Source organism: Lygodium microphyllum, chromosome 5 (assembly GCF_053477565.2).
Source record: "Lygodium microphyllum isolate KBCC chromosome 5, Lygodium_microphyllum_v1.1.10, whole genome shotgun sequence".
NCBI classification, from domain to species: Eukaryota; Viridiplantae; Streptophyta; class Polypodiopsida; order Schizaeales; family Lygodiaceae; genus Lygodium; species Lygodium microphyllum.
The window spans coordinates 125,843,450-125,855,915 of NC_141139.1; positions in this window are offsets into that span (position 1 = coordinate 125,843,450).

Below are 12,466 nucleotides of genomic sequence, written 5' to 3' on the forward strand. Positions count from 1 at the left end.
GGCGTATCACGAGTGGAGCTCGATATCTCAACACTCCCCCTCGAGCTCAATCCCAATTCCTGCACACCAAGCAGGTCTCTGAACTTGCGCAGCTTCTCTGCGCCCAATGCCTTCGTGAATATGTCAGCTACCTGATCCTCTGTGCTGACATAAACTAGATCAATAAGACCTAGTAAAACCCTCTCTCGCACATAGTGATAATGCACCTCAATGTGCTTTGTTCTAGCATGATAGACTGGGTTATTTGCCAAGTGTATACTACTCATGTTGTCACAATAAATGACAACTGGTCCATCTGTAGACTGATGCATATCATAAAGTAGCTTATGTAACCAAGCTACCTCACATTCAGCCATTGTTGCACCCCTATACTCAGCCTCTGTGCTCGACAAGGCAACTGTAGGCTGTTTCTTACTGCTCCAAGTGACTGCAGCACTCCCAAAAGAGAACACATATCCACTGGTAGATTGTCTATCAAAAATACTACCAGCCCAATCAGCATCAGTGTATCCATGCAACTGTATCTGAACCCCAGTCTCATAAAATAGTCCATACTGCAATGTGGACTTTACATACCTGAGTATGCGTCTAGCCGCATCCAAATGTGGTTTCCTTGGAGCCTGCATAAACTGACTTACCAATCCAACAGCATAGCTCAAATCTGGCCTGGTAATAGTCATATAAATCAAACTTCCTACTATGCGTCTGTACATAGTAGGGTCTTCTAGAAGCTCACCTGCATCTGTGCTCAGCTTCACATTCTGCTCCAAAGGAACTGAAATAGGCTTACAGCCTATCATCCCATATTTGGACAGCATGTCCAATCCATACTGCCTCTGCAAGAGCTGTATCCCACTTGGTGATTTAATCACCTCAATGCCCAAGAAATAACGCAGCTCTCCCAAATCCTTCATCTCAAACTTCTACTTCAATAGCATTTTCACATGAAGGATATCTTCATCACTGTCACCTGTCATAATCAAATCATCAACATAAATGACAAGTAGCATAATACCTTTCTCTGTTTTTCTCACATAAAGTGAGAAATCTGCCTTGGAAATCTGAAAGCCAATAGTGACAAGATACTGTCCTATCTTGTCAGACCATGCTCTAGGTGCTTGCTTCAAGCCATACAAGGCTTTCTTCAACCTGCAAACAAACTCAGGATGAACAACATGCACATAACCTGGTGGCTGCTCCATATAGACCTCTTCTTGCAAATCACCATGCAAGAAGGCATTCTTTACATCCATCTGATGTAAAGACCATCCCTTTGATGCAGCCATAGCAATGACTGCTCTTACAGTTGCCATTCTTGCAACTGGACTGAATGTTTCTTCATAGTCAATGCCATATGTTTGTGCATACCCCTTGACTACTAATCTTGCCTTGTATCTATTCACAGAACCATCTGCATTGTGCTTCACCTTATAAACCCACTTACAGCCAATTGCATTCTTACCTTTAGACAAAGGTACTAACTCCCATGTAGCATTTGCTTCCAAGGCATCCATTTCTTCATCCATGGCTTTCTCCCATTTTTCTTTTTCCATGGCTTGCTCAAAAGAAGTGGGTTCTGGTTCCTGTATCACTTTGACCATATATGCATAGTGAATGGCTGTAAATCCATCATATTTCAGCCTATCCACAGGATACCTAGCTCTCGTAGACCTGCGAAAAGTAGGCTCACTCCCAAGTGCTCTCAAAACATCCCTGGTCTTCCTTACTCCAGGTGTAACAATAGAAGGAATACCCAACTCATCATCAATGCTCTGTTCTGAGCCACTGGATTCACCATCCACATAAGAGTGACCTGCATTCACATCAAATATGGGCTGATCAACCTTCTCTTTTCCTTTTCGTGATACCTGCATGCCACTATCTGCATTACTTTGAGAAGATTCTCCTGATCTCAATCTGTCTATCCATGGCGAAGAATGTGAACCACTGCTAGAGGACGCTCCAGGTCCACTAATATTTTGTGACTGCTGCTGTGAATTCTGTGCAGCATTACCATTTTGTGCATCTACATCATCAATCACATTTACTAGTTTATACCAGCTACTCATCTCATCAAAAACAACATCTCTGCTCACTGTAAACTTACGAGTAGAAGGGTTATAGCATCTATACTCTTTTTGCTGTAGAGAGTAACCAATAAAGATGCACTTCTCAGCTTTTGGATCCAACTTGGATCTCAACTCATCTGGCATATGTACATAGGCAATGCAACCAAAAATTTTCAAATGAGAAATATCTGGTTTCCTACCAGTATACCTCTCCTCTGGAGTCATTCCATGTATTGCTGCAGTCGGAGTCCTGTTCATTATGTAGACTGCTGTAGCAACTGCTTCAGCCCAATAAAAATCTGGCAAGTCTTTTTCATTGAGCATGGCACGAGATACCTCTCCAATATGCCTGTTTTTCCTTTCTGCAATTCCATTTTGTTGTGGGGTATAACTGCATGAATATTGCTGCTTTATGCCATGCTCCTGCAAGAACTTTGCAAACTCATTTGAGAGGTACTCTCCCCCTCCATCTGACCTTAGGCATTTTATTTGCAGACCTGTTTCTTTTTCAGCCATAGCTTTAAGGGTTTTGAAATGCCCAAAAACTTCACTTTTCTTTTTCATAAAATACACCCAAACTTTTCTGCTATAGTCATCAATAAAAGTGACAAAATAATGACAGCCTCCAAGAGATGCAGCTTTAGTAGTCCACACATCAGAGTGGATTAATTCCAATGGCTTCTCACTCTCTTGAACATGTCTAGGAAATGGTTTCCTTGCCTGTTTTCCAAACTGACAGGCTTCACATACCTTATGCATTTCTGCAACCTTGAATTTGGGTAATCCTTCAACAATATTTTGGGCCTGCATTGATTTAAGTCGCTGTACATTAACATGACCAATGCGTTTATGCCAGATATCAATATCTGCAACTACACCGATCCCATGTGCAAACATTGCTGCACTCAATTCAGACATGTCTGCATCCAATGTAAACATTCTGCCCTTCTTCTTTCCTTTTGCTATCAAGCGACCTTTATTTTTCATATCCTCAACAAAGCATCCATGAGGATTAAATCTGACCTGCAAGCCCTGTTCAACCATTTCACCAACAGAAACCGGATTCTTGGTGATATTCGGGACATGAAATACATCGGACAGGTATTTCTTTTTCCCATCCTGCATAGACAAGGGAATTTTTCCAATCTGCACAATAGGATGTGCAGTATCATCACCAGTCTCCACAAATCCTGGTTTTTCCATTTTCCTTGCATCCTCCATCCATTCTGCATGACCTGTCATGTGGTTTGATGCACCTGATTCAACATACCATACATCATTGCTTTCTTCTGCACTTGTCACAGAATTGTTCATGTGCTGCACCATGAACAAATGCTCATTTCTGTCATCACCCTGTCTGCTAGAAGATGCATAATTCCCTTGTTGCAGTTTTCCATTCATGATGTCATTCTGCTTTTTATAGCAGTCTTTAGCCATATGACCCATTTTACCACAGTAGTAGCATTCAACATTACTATTTGCATTTTGACCTCTTTGCCATCCACCACGACCTCTTTGGCTCCCCCTGCCTCTAGAGTTACCACGTCCTCCTCCATAGGACTGGTTTTCTTGAGTTTGCTGCATTTTCTGATTTCTGCCACGGCCTCCAAATCGGCCTCCTCTACCTCTGCCTCTACCTCTTCCAGCATTTGAGTAGAAGACAGCTTCTTTTGAAGTTCCTCCCGAAGAAGATGCACCACCATTTCTCTGCTCCTCAGAAATTAGAAGAGCAATCAACTCCTCAAAATCAAGAAATCTTTCACGGATGGAAATGGATGTTTGGAACTGTGCATAATCCTTTCCTAGACCATTCAAGGTCACGGAAACTAAATCATCATCTTCCACTGGCGACCCAATGGAAGCAAGTGCATCTGCAATCTTCTTCACCTTCATGTCGTAGTCGTTGATGCTCATACTTTCTCTTTGCACATTATGCAACTCTTGCTTGAGCTGCATTTTCCTGGCTTGCGTATTTGTGCTATACATTTTTGACAAAGTATCCCATGCCTCCTTTGGCGTACTTGCATCCTGAATATGCACAATCATAGAGTCTGAAATACTGATAGACAGCCAATACATAACTTTCCTGGCTCTCTCATGCCATGTTTTGAATGCCTGCATTTGCTGTTGATTGGGAACATCAGGAAGAACTGGTTCTTCTTCATTTCCTGCAACAAATTCCCAATATCCTTTTCCCATAAGGAAATTTGTCATTCTAAACTTCCATGCTTGGAAGTTGTTCTTGTCAAGTTTTTCAGTGACAATTTGTGAAAGAGAATCAGATGCCATTACAGAAGACTGGAAAAAATTCTGTCACTGCAAAAACCACAGCTTCACCCTCACACGGGAAAATCTGCAAAACTGGCGAAAGTAGTATTTGACCACACAGTCACTTCCTAGTGACGATTTTGCATCAACAGGCAACAGGGATGATTTTGTAACTCCCAATTCTCTGCGCACAAGCATACAATGCAATTTTTACAGTAACTTTTCACCGACCTGTAGAACAGTGGCTGCCCTGCATAAAGCTGGGCCTTTTCTTGAGTGCGTGCAGAAAACTTCCGCCTCCAAAACAGGCCCCGAAATGGCCTCAAATCAAAAAAACAGGGTCGCCGACGGCTAAAGCCCTCGCCCGCAACATATACTGCCCTCTTGCTTCACCGCGAAGGGCGTCTCAACCTGAGACAATGCACTCCTCCACTTTCCGACTGTGCTACCTGTAGAGATCTGCTCCCAAAATAGAAAATGAAAGCAACACTGCTCCTCTTACCAAAACACCGCAAGCTTGGCTTGCTTTCTTGAGCTCCTTACCACGAACAAGGCTCTGATACCATGTCAAGATTGTGGGAGAGAAGGAAGGAGTCTCGCTTGAAGCTTTCTTGCTTGCACAATGGGGGAAGACACACAAGGGTGGAGGCTAAAAACAGTTTTCCTCTGTTAGTTGTGTAAGCCAAAAGAACTCAAGTACAAAGAAATAGAAGAACCCTCTATATGGGTCTCAAACCAAACTCAACTAACTAAGGTGGCATACTAACTGAGCCACGAACTAGAGTAGATAAGGATAGCTATCATGTAGCTATTATTCATGGGCGGTGTACCAACCGCGTCTGCAACTGACAAGTCGGTGACATAAATACACAACGGTCACCCTGGTGTATCACGAGTGGAGCTCGATATCTCAACAGAAAGAACCAGTGCTTAACGGTTTAATTAAAGAAGTTGATTGTTACCTATCAAATTAATGTGTTAGATAATTACATAACTAAAACAAACAGAGGAAAGTGCGGAGGATGGGCCATGGTTCGATCCTATAGTTGGGTGGTCCCGGTTAGCCGGGAACTTTTTCTCAAAATCTCGAAGAACAGCGGGATGATCGTCAAAGGAAACGAATAACGAAAGAGATGACCTAGAGTTATGTCTTATCCGATTTATGTTGTTTTAGGGGAACGGAATGGGAGTATGCCTTATGGTAGAGAGGTTGAGCTTTGCATCCCTCTCATTTCCCATTCTCCTTGAACCAAGTGGAGTGTGAATCCGCTTCGGACCTGGCGTTTCTGCGTAAAGTAGTTCGCTTGGGTCCGACTCTAGTTGCTGTTAGGTAATGACCAATCAAGAAAACCCTAATTCCGGTCGATCCTAAGTGGGAATGGCCAGGATACTTCCGCTAAGTGGCAGATGCGGGAAGACCTAGATTGCAAATCTCGTAACAATCCATGGGAGTGCCGGGCGGAGCTTTCTAGACATTCTTTCCGATGGACTACTAAGACGTATCCTGGATGATACTAGTGGACACGTTACAGTTGGTATCAGAGCTGACCAACAACGGAATTGTTTTTATGAGATCTCAATAAAATAAAGTAAAGAAATTGTTGTTGTCCAAACATTTCCTTACCTTCAATGCTGTCTTGCAGAATTACGAAGCGTGGAACAAGTTTTTGGTATTTCAGGTCATGTTTATGACTGCAATGCATTCTTCGCTTTATTGACAAAGAATTGGGATGATGAACATCCTGGAGCAAATCTATAATCCATCACCTTTGTACATGGAATGAAGATGGATGGGTGCTTCAGGAATCTATTACATAGTCGCCCACCGGTTTGCTTACCTACAGACCAACCTAAAGAGGATCAAGTGGTTGGAAGACCTGAAAGTCGTGAAGCTATTCGTTTTTGTGGAAGCTCACGTAAATTCAACTTTACATATTCAAGGTTGGAGGGTTGAGATGAACTCATATGTATATGAGGAAGTAACTCATATAATCCCCGCCGACAGGATTAAAGTGTTGGGCTGCCATGAGAAGTATGGATTCGAATGGAAAGGATATCCTGAACTTCCAATGACTTATCGATTCCTGAAGATCCATGACCCAAAACCTTACTATTACACAGTTCCTATAGATAAATGCAATACAATGTTGTTCTCCCCAAACTAAATGTAACAACTGATTTATCATCATAAAAACGTTGTATTTGAAAGGGCTATGTCCATCTAAATACAAATAAAGACTTCTTTTTATCAATGTCTGGCTGTGCATAAGAGTTGGGAAAAAGTTAAGTAGTTACATTGTTTACGAGATAACTGAATTAAAGATGTAATATAAGCTAACATCGATTATCGTATAATAACATTAAGAAAACCTTTATTCAGGCACAACCCCAAGTACAGGTTCCAAATTTGCCTCCTACATCAAGTACTGCTATGATCCAGGAGAGGAAGTTCCTTCTAAAACAGATTAAGCCACCCGAGTTTAAGAGGAGAGGTAGATTCGTCCAGGATGATGCTGAGATTTGGATTGAATCCATGGAGGATTACTCTGAAGCAGCCGCTACTGCACCTGCCAATCAAGCAATGCTCGCCAAGCTAAAACTCACCAGCAAAGCCAGACTTTGGTGGAAGCAATGGTGCAGGGATCAAGGGATTGCAGAAGGATCCGTTACTTGGGAGAAGCTAAAGAAAGCCATGCAAGGAAGATACTTACCACTTGCATATCGCACGTAGAAAATGAACGAGTTCTACGAGCTAAAACAGCTAGGACTCACTCTTTACGCATACTACTCTAAATTCGTTTCACTTTTAAAGTATGCGCCACAAATGGACATGATGTAACAAGTGTCCCAATTTTGTGTGGGCTTAAATCCACCAGTAAATACCCGTCTTGAATCTATGCGTCCATCAGATCTTCAGGATGCACTCATTTGAGCGGCACCTATAATTTAGGAGGTGCAAGCTAGACCAAGGGGTAATAAAACTTGGTCTTATAGTGACCCGAACAGAGGAGCATTCAGACCTCAAATGAAGAGAGTTCAAGGTCATAATCAGGGACAAAGAAAGAAAGCAAGGACGAATAATGCCAACAACTTTGTTACTACTCAAACTAATGGTCGAAACCTCCATTGTTTCCACTGCAACGAAACCAGTCACTTCAGGAGGCAATGTCCCAAGCTCGGCGGAGGACATCGCCAAGCACCTTTCCAAGGTGTAGGCCATGGTCAAGGACCTGCTACCTGAGGAAGAGGAAGAACCACCTACATTGCCAATAGGCAAAGATGCGAAGAAGAAGAAGAGAAAGATTCGACCATGGAAGAAAAATTCGAAAGAGCAACAATCCATGCCGCTTTACACAAGAAAGGGCCAAATCGCCAGTTCTCAGTGATTTAGACACCGTTGAACTATCAAGAAAAAGGTTTCAAAACCTTGATTGATTGTGGCAGTACACATTCCTTTATCTCACCAGCATGTGCAAAAAGATTAGGAATAGCCACAATAGAAGCACCTACCCTGCTTGTGGAATTGGCAAATGGTCGTGAGGTAACTTGTACCAAGCAAACTGCTAAGGTGGAATTCTTTCTGGGAGGAAAGAAGACTTCGGTCAAATTCAGAGTCATGAATTTAGGTATCCATGAGTGTCTACTCGGAATGGATTGGCTTAAGCCCAACGACGCCCACATTCAATGTGGAAAGGGTCAAGTTTCCTTTCGAAACTCTAAAAGGGAATTAGTCACAACTCAAGGTGAGGCAGGAGTGCCAACAATCCAATTGGCCAAAGTATCTCGGATCATAAAAGGATTCAGAAAAGGATTACTCGTTTACTTGATCAAACTCAATAAGTTAGATCAAAAGCAAGAGTCTCATGAAGGACCTTCTTGGCTAAAGGAATATGCGGACGTATTCCCTGAAGAGTTGACCGAACTTCTGCCTCAAAGAGAAGTGGATCGTGAGATTAGGTTAGTGCTTGGAGCTGCACCAATTGCAAAGAGACCTTATAGAATGTCCATACCTGAAGCAATTGAGCTGAAGGAAAAACTCAAGTAACTGTTAGATCAGGGCTACACCCGGCCTAGCAATTCATCATGGGGATCTCCAGTACTATTTCAGAAAAAGAAAGATGGGACACTTCGACTATGTATTGATTGTCGAGGGTTGAATCAATCAACAATCAAAGAACAAGAATCCTATTCCTAGAATAGATGAGCTTCTTGATCGTCTTCAAGGTGCAAAAATCTTCTCCAAGATTGATCTCAGGTCAGGTTACTGTCAGATAAGGATCAAGAAAGAAGATATCCCGAAGACGGCCTTCAATACAAGATATGGGCACTTTGAGTTCATGGTTATGTCATTCAGGCTTACGAATGCACCTGCTACCTTCAATAGATTAATGCAGGACATCTTTAGGCCATATCTTGATGATTTCGTGCTTGTCTTGTTCAATGACACTTTAGTCCATTCTAAATAGGAAGAAGATCATGAACCTCAACTGCGGATTTTCCTTGAGACAATGAGGTCACATAAGCTGTATGCAAAAATGAAAAAGTGTGCATTCTTCAAGCGTCAGATTGAATATCTGGGATATAGTATCATCAGAAGGAATATGAGTAGACCCAGCCAAGGTCAAAGATGTGCTTGAATGGCTAATACCAGTATCCGTCAAAGAGATACGTAGCTTTCTTGGATTGACAGGATGGTATAGGGTTTTCATCAAAAACTATGCTTTGATTGCAGCACCTCTGACGGACTTACTAAAGAAGCAAACTTCCATTACATGGTCAACTCCCGAACAAAATAGCTTCGATAGATTGAAGCAAAGTTTGGTATCAGCACCTATTTTAAAACTTCCAGACCTCAATAAGGAGTTTGAGGTAGTAATTGATGCTAGCATTCTTGCCTTGGGATATGTACTTATGCAGGAAGGTCATCCAGTAGCATACTCTTCAAGGAAATTGAAGAGTCATGAAAAGAATTATGCCACGCATGATCTGGAATTACTAGCTATCATCCATGCTCTAAAGCTTTGGAGACACTACCTGTTGGGTAACAAGTTTACTCTAGTAACCGATCATAAGAGTCTCAAATGGATCTTTACCCAGAACGAGCTCAACATGAGGCAACGTCGGTGGATTGAAGTGTTGGAGGAATATGACTTTGAAATCAAGTATCGACCAGGGAAAGAGAATGTAGTTGCCGATGTACTTAGTCGCAAGGCATTCCTAAATTCCCTAATCTTGCAGAATCCATCAACGGCTAGATCTCTAGCTATAAAAGTATCTATACCAAACAACCCTATACTTGAGTTAGCTAGAGAGGAAGCATGCCATGATTTGGCCTACCAAGCAATGCTAAAGGAGATCTCTATCAAGGATCAGAATCAAAAGTTGCAAGCTAAGTATCAGGAATTTTCCATTGATAATGGACTTGTCTACTACAGAACAAGGCTGTGTATACCAGCAAGCCAGTCACTTAAGCAGAAGATAATGTGGGAAGCTCATGATTCCCCTTTCGTAGGACATCCTGGCTATGCTAATACTCTCAATGCAATTAGGAAGAGCTACCATTGGGAGAGGCTCAAAGGTGATGTTCTCAAATATGTCACTGAGTGTTTGTCTTGCCAACATATCAAAGCCAAACATGTCATGATACCAGGGAAACTGCAACCGCTTGACATTCCCCAAATGAAATGGGAATTCATCAATATGGATTTTATGGTAGGCTTACCCCAAATTCAAGGAGGATACAACTCCATCATGGTTGTAGTTGACATGCTTACTAAAGTTGCACATCTTACTCCAGTAAATACAAATTATAAAGCTTGCGACATTGCAAGGGTGTTTATCAAATAGATATTCAAGCTACATGGGTTACCTAGAAGAATTATTAGTGATCGAGATTCTCTCTTCACATCACACTTTTGGAGAGCTATCTTTGAAGCTATTGGGACTCAACTCTATTTTAGCACTGCCTACCATCCCCAAACGGATGGCCAAACAGAGCGTGTAAATCAAGTCATCGAGGATATGCTTAGGGCATACTGCTGTCGAGAGCCGAAAAGGTGGATTCAATACTTGCCATTGATTGAATTTGCCTACAATGCTTCTTACGAGCAGAGCATTCATATGACTCCTTTCCAAGCATTGTATGGTCATGATTGTCGAAGTCCCCTAAACGTTTCTGATCCAACCCTAAGGGTTGAAGCGTCAAGACAGATGTTGGAAGACATGGATGATCAAATAAAGTCAATAAGACAAGACATACAAGCGGCCAAGGATAGACAAAAGGCATATGCAGATTTGAAGCGTCAAGAAAGAGTCTTCGAAGAAGGAGACATGGTCTTCATTCGCGTATGCCCTAAAAAGAGTTCTCTATCCCTAGGAGATTGGAAGAAGCTAAGTCCAAGGTATTGTGGGCCGTACAAAATCATCAAATGCCTAGGACCCAATGCTTATAGATTGCAACTCCCTGAGAACCTGAAGGTTCACAATGTATTCCATATCAGCCTATTGAAAAAATATGTACCCAACCCTAACCATGTACTTGATGACCAACAAATTGTAATGCCTAGTCAAGGAGTCCTTGAACTAAGGCCGGATAGGATCTTACATGTTAGGAAGAGACAGTTAAAATCCAGAACCTTGAGAGAATGCCTCGTCTAGTGAAAAGATTATCCCGAAGCTGATGCCACTTGGATAGAATAAGACACTCTCAACCATCAATATCCCCACTTTATCTCGAGATGAGGACATCTCGATTCCTCTAAGGGGGAGAGAATGTAATATATCAAATATATATTTTAAAAGAATTTCGCCTCCTCACGCGGCCGCAGGTCGTGCTGGAAGGGGGATGGGGGTAGGGAGCCAGCAAGCTCCTCGCTGGAGCTTGCTCAGCTCCATCGCCATGCAGGCAGACACGTCAAGGGGGGGAGGATTCCCTCCCCTCCCCTATATAAAGAGGGAGGGCCGCAGGTACTAGGGAGCTACACGAGAGAGGATGTGGGGGAACGAAGTCATCGTTCGTGTTGCTGCCGCCGTGAAAAAAATCTGTGGAAGGAGGTCGCCGTCTGATTGCTACTGAGCTGCCGCTGCTGCGTGCCACCGTGCGCCATCATCGCCACCTACAAATTACCCTGAGTCGTCGCGTCAACAATCCCCCCCCCCCCCCCGATGGCTCCTAACACCCCACAGAAGCTTCTTGAAGCTTCTAAGGGGGACTCCTCTAAGCCCCCCTTCCTATACCCATGTCCCTTCTACTCTTTCATTTCACCCCCGGGTTTCTAAAACCCTCAAGCCCCTTCCTATACTTAAAAATCATTTCACCTCGGGTTTTTAAACCCTCAAGCCCCCCTTCCTGTGCTTTTTCCCTTTCACCCCCCATATCCCTTTTTACACTAACCCCCCCCCCCCCCCTCCCCAAGTTTTCTTAGAACCCTTTTCGACCCCCTCCCGGTTTTACCCCATTTGGAATCCTTTCACCCTGCCCCGGTCGTAAGGTCTTAACCCGTTCCCGAGAGCTGTTAAACCCCCACAACCCTTGGCCTCATTAACCCACAAATCCCTTCCCCGTGCCTAAATTTGTAAAGTCCCTTCATGTGTTTCCTTGAAACCGTGTTGCACCCCCCTCATTTTCCTTTTAACACACCCCCCTAAGCCCTTTCTAACCCTGTGTTCCCTTTTCCTTACACACCCTTTTCTCTCTCCCCCCCTACTATAAGCCTTCACCCTTCACCTTTCCATCTCACTCTGGGTTAAAATCCCAAAAACCTTTACTACTCTAAAAATTCCCTTTCTATACCTTTTACCCCAAGCCCAAAGTTCTCCAAAGGTTCATCTGGTTGCGAAGCCACACTCACCCATAACCTTTTTGCCGTGTATATACCCTATAGGGCATTCTTAGGCTTTATAAACCTTTCCTTCTCTGAAGAAGCTAAGACTTTAAAAGTCTTATTATCCCTCTCTCGTGGTCAATCTTTTAAATGGCTCCTTGCCTCGAAAGAGAGATGGTGGAAATCCGGAAAGGAGAGTAAAAGCTGCCTTCACATCCGAAGGATTACAACTGCGATGTCGCCTAAGAAAGTCCAAGGAGTAGCTGCGGGAGGGTCATCTCCCGATATGCATGTGGATATCTCACC